We start from the raw sequence: 7,957 nt of genomic DNA on the forward strand, positions 1-7,957 counted from the left end.
CCTGTGATGGCTGAGGCCGCTTCCTGCCTGGAATTAAAGGCATCCTTTTTTTCAAGTCTCTTTACCGCGGGAGACGCGGCATCTCTTTCGATGCCGCGTGGAGGACGGCACGCTGGTGGAACTGACACGGCTCCCAATGGGATACAAGGCCAGCCCAGAAATTCTCCAGATTATTATTACTTCGGCAATTGCAGGGGTGACGACGGTGGTTCACCCCCTCTGGGCTGCACCTCCATTGGTGCGCGACGACGTTTGGATCGATGATATACGCATTGCCCTGGCTCAGCCGGCCACCTCAACGTGGTGCCAGGGTTTAGTACTCTTTGCTAGAGAGGAAGCTAAGCGCCTGCTGTTCATGCTTCAAACCCGATGAGTAGTTGTTACTTAGTTTTACGGGCCGGAAGGGCAGATGTTGGAGCCATTCTATAATGGCTGCCCGCGGAGTAAGGTTATCCTTGCTACTGAATTCCTTCGTACGCTTACCAGAGCTGCACAATTGAGGTGTAGTTACTACGACTGGTAAGAGAAGAAAAAAAAAAAAAAAAAAAAAAAAATATACGCATTGCAGGGCCGAAAAGCGATGCGACATTGTGGGAAGTCCAAGTGCTTCGTAATGCGGCCGGCTGTGACGCCACGATAGGGGAGGACCGCGAATCGGGCGCCACGCAGTACACCTTCCTGGGGGTGCAGTTTGATCACACTCCAGACGGTGTCCCTGAGTGAGAAGATTGTCCGGTCTGTGCGCGCCATGCCGGCGCTCAATTCTTTAACCATCGCGGAAATGGAGATTATGGCGTCACGCTTTTTGTATGCGGCTGCCATTTTGGCACGCGTTTATATGACCACTACTTTTTTATCAAGGCAGTGTGACGGCGATTATCCGCACTTCACCGGGGAATTGTGCAGGAGACATCCCCGAAGAACCTTCCGCCGGCAGCGGTTGGTTTGGATGAGAGACTACGACACATCATCGAGAATATAACCGTAAGCGAATCATCAAGCCCACTGAAAAGGCATCAGCCGCCATCATCACGGATGCATCGCTCCATGGATGGGGAGCCGTTTTCATTCCAGACTCCGGCGACGTTAAAATTGCCGAAGGAAAATGGGAGGGGAAGGAACCTTTTCTCATCATGCAGGCCGAGGCGCGCGCGGTACGCTTGGCCTTGTCGGCCTTTTCCGCCATCTTGCCATCCACCATGGACGTTTGGGTGGACAATACTTCGCTGCAAGGAGCGACGAATAAAGGCAGCTCAAAGACACACGCCATGACGTGGGAGCTGCAACGGATATATGAGTTTTTGGACTCTCGCGGAGTACAAGCATCCTTTGCCTACGTGCGGTCTGCGGAAAACACCGCAGACGGCATATCACGCGGTCGTGTGTTTACACTTCAGAACTTGGCGAAGGGGTGGAACTTGCGAAGGGCAGCGGCGGTGTCGTTTGGCTGGAGTGCCTCAAATTTCGCCATTTTTTTTTTCTACTATTACCAGCGCGTCTAGCTATACATTGCCATCTGAGTGCCGAAGAGGTGGTTGAGCAGCGACAAAAGTTTCCTGCTGTGAAGCAACTGCCATTGAGAGAACTTTTCAGTGCGGAGGTCCTGTTCAATGCCCAGCCGTTGGCGCACAGCCAAGGTGCCTGGACATTCTAGAAGCAGATGGTGCAAGGTTTCCTGCGGGCCAATTGGCGTGCTTTTGGAAGCTGGCTGATCCTGCGGCAGCAGAGATCGCCTCCTGGCACTTCTGTTTAGATGTCGAGTGGCGTCTGGGTTGTGTGCGCAGCGACTTCTGTGCTGTGCGGTACTTCTCCGTGTGGGGAAAACCATGCCACAGAAATCTCATTTGAGCTCGGGAAGCGGTGGAGGATGTTTCGGATGAAATGACCGACAGTGACCAACGAGATTCGAGAATCCTGTCAATGTAGAATCACAGTACGGACATTTCTCCTTCCGACGGCGTGTGATGGTCCGTCTCCTTACTGGAGAGACGTCTTCGTCCCTTTCCGACGGGGAAACAGTGCCCGTCCCCGGTGCAGTTGGATCTTTGTTGGAGCGCATATATGCAGACTGTTCCGGTGAGATGTTGCAGACGCGGCATTAGTTCGTGCAATCTCTCACAGCCCAGTATAGTCGACCCCAGAGCTCAGATTCGCCGCACCTTGCCCTTGCGAGGTGAACCAGTTCTTGACGGTGGAGAACTTCCTGAGTGATCAGGTCCTTACCGCTGAGATCGGATGGCCTTGTGCCGCAAAGCAAGTGGCGATGAGTGTCTTGACGAATGGTACTACGCCACTTGTTGGTGAGCTGGGTAGTAAAACATGTCAGCAGATCCGTATGCCATAAAGGTGCAATTGTTTGCTCCGTGTATTGTCCAGTTTCCAAAGTCTGTGTCGCATGCTGATCTGCAAGCTCGTTAGCATGTACTTCACAATGTCCGTAACAAAACTGCAGGTGCACAGACCAGCCAGCACACGTCAGTGTCAAGAGACGCTGCCAGATCTGATCCTCCGTCCAGTCTGTCTGACTGAGCGGGCCCTTATTTAAAGCCGCAAGAAGAGACTGACTGTCTGTAACCACAAGCAGGGTTTTATGCCTGTGTTGGATACGAGGTATAATCAGCTTTTCTAGGGCTAGAAGCAGTGCGCGGGATTCCGTCCTGTAGCTGCATGGGCGTGCACCGCGGTTTATACTGGCCTTTTCTATTATCTCCGATGAATTGAGGGATGAAAGCAGGATTCCAACCCCGGCTGAATTGGGAACATCTACGCCGCCACTCTTCGCTAATATCCACGAACGATGGCTGTGCAGCGCTAGAGCCTCTTCGCTGACTCTGCGCTTTTCCCGTATCAGCTCTTCCTCGTCAGTTATTGAGTGGTCTATCGGAAGTTCCACGCCAATGGTGACCTGGTGTGCGGAGGCCGCAAACCAGGGAGGAATGGAGCTGCGAAAAAACCGCTCTTCGCGTGGTGAGCTCTGAGTGATGCCATAGTCCTTTGTGTACGCGTCTACGAAGGCATATAGCTCGTCCCGAGATAATGGCGAGATGCGGAAACCTGCGCGAGGCGGTGGCTCAGACGGAGGTCTCCGCATCCAGTCCATCTGACATGCGCGTGTGTTCTCAAATATGGAGAGCCGCGCGCGCAGGCAAAGGACGTGGAGCGGCGGCATATTAGCATCTAGAAGTGCGGATTCCGGGTCGACAGTGCTCGGAACTCCGCTGACAATGCGCGCCAGGGTTGCATACGTCTTCTGCATCTCATTCTTCGCTGAATCCGTCGCTACTGCCCATATGAGCTCGCTGCCATAGCGTAATTTGGGAGCACCGTATCCAATGACGAACGTGCGTAGGTCATGTGGGGATGGTCCCGCCTCTTTATGTGCTATGCAGCGTAGCTGCGATATCCGTTGCGAAGTGGCAGCGCATTGCTTGGAGGCCGCCACATTTAGCGACAGTCGTGGATCGAGATCCATGCCAAGAAGCTTCGTGGTTCGCGATGCCCCCATGGTCATGACTGGGATTTCACATCCAGCCACTACCAGGGGCCACTTTCCTTCACGATCATAATCTGACTCCGTGTGCGTGGAGAGTGTGAACCAAGCGGCTTCACACTTTGACGGGTTGATGGCCAGGCCATTTTCCTGACTTCACCCATGCAGTTTTTTAAGAACCATGTTGGCAGTGGGAATGGCGTCTTCCCGGGACTACCCCTTAACGATAATAGAGAGGTCGTCCGCATACATGTCTGCTGTGACACCCGAAAAGCTGTTCAGCAGATTGAGAAGTGGGTGTACGTAAAGGGAGAACAAATATGGTCCCAGTACGGACCCCTGAGGAGCTCCTCGCAGCATGGGACGCCGATCACTGTTTCTGTTACCAACTCGTGTCTTCGCGTAGCGACCAAATAGAAAATTTATAAGCCACCTTCTACAACTCACCCCCGGAATATTAGCCAGCAAGCGACTGAGGACTCGATGATCTATGGAGTCAAAAGCCTTGCTGAAATCAACCAACACCAGCAGAGTCCGATGGGGTCTGTAGTGGAGTTGATTACCAATACCGCTCTTCTTGGGAAGGTTCACTTGGAATTAATGATTTCTATTATGCTCCACTTCGTGTATCAGGTGTGCCAGCCGCATCGTCGTGGTACGCATACTACGATATGCATACTGGTGGGGGTGAGGCGTCCACACCCAAAGCAGTCTCTTCAGTACCATTTTCTCAGCAACCTTACTCACAATGGAAGTAAGGCTGATGGGACGATATGACTCAAGCAGTTCCGGCAACTTACCGGGTTTTAAGAGTGGGACGATGGTAGCGCGTCTCCACTCAGCCGGGATCGTACCGGTCGTCCAGCTGTGGTTAATGCAACGAAAAAGGAATCGAAGACCCTTTGACGAAATATGTCGCAGTGCCTCACTGTAGGCTTCATCCGGTCCGGGGGCCTTGCCATACGGCGTATTACGTATCGCAGCAAGCAGTTCCGTACGATTAAAAGGTGCATCAAGAGGGGAGTGAAGATGAGCAACTAAACCAGATGTGGTGGCAGCTTCGTTTGTATCCTGTGGCTCTGAACTAGATGAGAATGAAAAAACTGAAGTAGATGTAGCGGCAGACTCGTTGTTGTTCTGCTGCCTAAAAAGAGAAGAAGAAGTAATGCCCAAAGATGGGTTCTGTCTTTTGATGCCTTTGGAAAACCTAACTGCCTTGTGAGAGGGTGAAGTGGAAAAAAGATGCGATTGAGAGCGTTCGCTGCTCTCCTTGCTGTTTTATAAGTGTGTTGACCATCTCCCAACAACAATGATGTAGGAGGTGGAAGTGATGCCTTTTTTCGTCCGAAAATGCATTTCCATGCGAGTGGTTCGCCCGGATTTAACTTGCTGATGCGACGTGGATACGTGTTACGCAAGCGCTCTCGGAGTGGGAGGAAGAATTGACTCCTTGTCCGTTGCATTTCTGCCTCACGGTCGGGCGTCGGTAACTGTAGATAGCGGGCCTTGCTGTCGGTAGCAATCCGCTCTGCCTCCATGGGAGTGTCGTCCCAAAGCCTGGGACCATCCTTGTGCATGCCGCGGGGGCAATGTCGTCGATACGAAGTAACAAGCGCTCTCGTGAAAGCTTTAATGCCGGTGGACTGCTTTTTGTGGTCATATGCCGGAAGTTGTGCGTCGAAGTCCTTGATGAATAAATCCCATTTACACTTCCCCCAACTGTAGAATGTCTTAGGTGTCGAAGGTATGGTATCCATAAATGCCTGATGCAGCGTAAATGTTAGCATGTAGTGATCACTAAGCGGCGACACAGAAGCTGACCAATCTGACACAGTCAAATGCTTTGACCATGTCAGATCGATACGGGATCGTTTTCTTGTGCCACGGGCATACGTGATCTCACCAGGGGTGTTAACCAAGGTGAGTCCCGCATCCGTGCACAGTTCTAAAAATTCTGCGGCAACCTCGCTTGGAGAAGACTCCAAGAACGGCTCCCACTGTGGGTGATGCATGTTGAAATCCCCGCACAGCAGAAGCGGCGACGAGGCTGGAAGGCAGTTTACTAACCGCCTAAAGGATTGCGATACTTGCGGTGGTGGTCTCATATAGGCACTCGCTACAATAAGATCACGGTTCTGGTCCAGAGCAACCTGGACCACCACCACTTCAAGGCTGGTGTCATGCTGGGGGATGGTGGGAGGTATACGCTTGGAGCGGAGAGTTCTCCGCACCAGCACCGCCACACCGCCTCCCTTGCCGATGCGCGACTGTGCATAGAGCACATAATCTCCAGTATGCATGCTGGCGATCTGCTCTGACGGCTTCCAAATCTCCTGGGTGGCCATTATGTCTGCTCCTTGCGCCATTAATGTTGCGAGTTTTGACGGCGTGAGGCAGGAAACGTTCATCTGGAGTGCTGCTATGGGGCCTGGGTTCTGCTCAATGTCTCCGCTTAGCAGTAACTTTTGTCGTTCCGCGTCGCATACGGCACGCAAACAGTATGTATAGCGCTGAAAAGCGCCGATGGAATTCAGCAGCGGATAGAAATACCGCTCCGCGGGCGGCCATGTAAATGGCTCCATCTGGTGCCCTTCCGACCCGTTTGTGCGGCGCCTGCTACCTCTCCGCGCGCAGCGGATGGGCAGCAGGTGCTTAGCTTCCTCTCCGGCAAAGAGCGCTAGTCCTTGGCACCACGTCGGGGTGGCCGGCGGCGCCAGTTTTTTTAACTCTTCAAAGAAGCCCTCATAGTCCTCATAATCTTTTTCGCTGTCGCATGTCAGCAATCCATCCACCTACACAATCAAATCCTTGAAATAATAATCCATTCCCAGTGCCACCTGACATTTTCTGCCCTGCACCCGGTTGGGATCCCCCGACAAATTCTGAGTGTTGCCGTTGAATGTTACCTCCCACTTATTTTCATTCGTGTACGACAGACAAAAGAGCACCGTGTGGCCGGTGTCATGTAGCTTCACACCCGTCAAAGGGATAGAGCTGCTGCTGCCTGCTTTCGGCACCTCGTGGATGGGCGCCGGAGCCATGAGGGTGAAATTCTTGTCCGCAATGTGGTGCGGCTGATTCGGCCCCATGTCGCCAACAGGCCACTCCGCCCCTGCTCCGGGTCCTTTGAACGTCAATCCACCATCGGGAGTACTTGTCACTTCCCCGCGAACGGTCGCATTCACGCAGAGGCACTCGTCTCTCCACGTGCTGTCAGTCGACGTGCTGGATAAGAAGCCAACCAGCCCTTCGGTTAGGCCACCATCATCACAGTCACTGCGATTCTTATTATTCCTTTCGTTCCCGCAACCGTATTCCTTCGTCCCCCATGCGGCCACCACCTTCTTCATGTCCCCCAACTTCTCCGTCAAGTCCGCAAAAGCAATGTTGTACTCACCGTCCTCTGCAGCAGCGACCTCGTACGAGCAGTACAATCTCCTCGCTTCTATCGGATCCTTCCATACCTGCGGCTCAACGGAGTGCGGCAGAGTGCTGGCGGCGACCTTCTCACCAACAGCGGATACCGGCCCAACTTCATAAATTCGCCGCAGGTCCGACAGCCACAAGTGAAGTCGACGCGTTTCTTCTTTACCGTCCGTCTCGGAATATACCGGCCGGCTGACGGGAATGACTTTCTGTCCATCGACCGTCGCGCTGACGAAGCCACCCTGCACGCCGTGCCCCGCACGTGTCAGTGAGTTGCCCCACACGCGTGAAGGAGTGTCGTATGCCTCCGTCCACCGACTCCCCCTTTTCGTCCGACGTGTAAAACCCGCGGCTGCCGTCCTCACTCGACGTCATCATGACGAGATATCTGCCCTTCCATGCAAGAGCCGCATGCCGGATGCATCCCGCAGGTCTCGTATCCCTTGAAAACTCCCAGCCATAAGTAAAACCTTTGGCAACGATGACCAACAAAACGACCTTTCCATCATCCTTCAAGGCGTGAATAGGCAGCGCGTAGCGACTCTTGGCCTCCAACCGAATGACTGCCCCGCCACCGCCCAGAAATTGTTTGAAGTGTTCGGGAATGGGTTTGAAATCCCTCAAAAAGCTGTCAAGATTCCAGGTGCCGCTTCCATGCCACGCAAACTCCCTCTTCCTCTCATCCTCATCGTCATGCGGAACGTCACCCTCCGCCATCCTGGGCGTCCAATAGTCATCACCAGCCACCTTCGTCGGTGGAGCCCTTGACTTGCCATACCCCCCAACAAAAGCCCTTTTATACCTCCATCATCCACAATAGCTGTTGGGCGCAACAGGGGGTCAAAGCTAATGTCGTAATGATCAAACACGATGGCACTTCCCTTCGTCCACGTCCTTTTATCGCTGCCAATCGAATCCGCAGCTCCACCAACACACGATTTGCTATCCGTGGTACTTGTGTAATGCGCCTCAACAATGACCACAACAGCGCCTTTCACGCACGCAAGAAAAGATGCACGGAAGGAATCCAACGTCTGCATC

The 7,957-nt window shown here is 53.2% G+C and overlaps 1 pseudogene, besides 8 other annotated features; it reads right to left on the reverse strand.

Moving 5' to 3' along the window:
* Nucleotides 1–275: a mobile genetic element.
* Nucleotides 1–2,039: a sequence feature (heterozygous, Esmeraldo-like haplotype).
* Nucleotides 276–553: a mobile genetic element.
* Nucleotides 522–554: a microsatellite.
* Nucleotides 554–1,473: a mobile genetic element.
* Nucleotides 1,472–6,209: a mobile genetic element.
* Nucleotides 2,040–5,579: a sequence feature (areas not merged during assembly with more than two copies in the genome that could not be assigned to a particular haplotype).
* Nucleotides 5,580–7,957: a sequence feature (heterozygous, Esmeraldo-like haplotype).
* On the reverse strand, nt 6,283–7,957 carry Tc00.1047053509133.10 (annotated as a pseudogene; the record flags this gene model as incomplete).

The sequence above is a fragment of the Trypanosoma cruzi genome, genomic scaffold (genome assembly GCF_000209065.1).
Source record: "Trypanosoma cruzi strain CL Brener 1047053517155 genomic scaffold, whole genome shotgun sequence".
In the NCBI taxonomy this organism is placed as follows: domain Eukaryota; phylum Euglenozoa; class Kinetoplastea; order Trypanosomatida; family Trypanosomatidae; genus Trypanosoma; species Trypanosoma cruzi.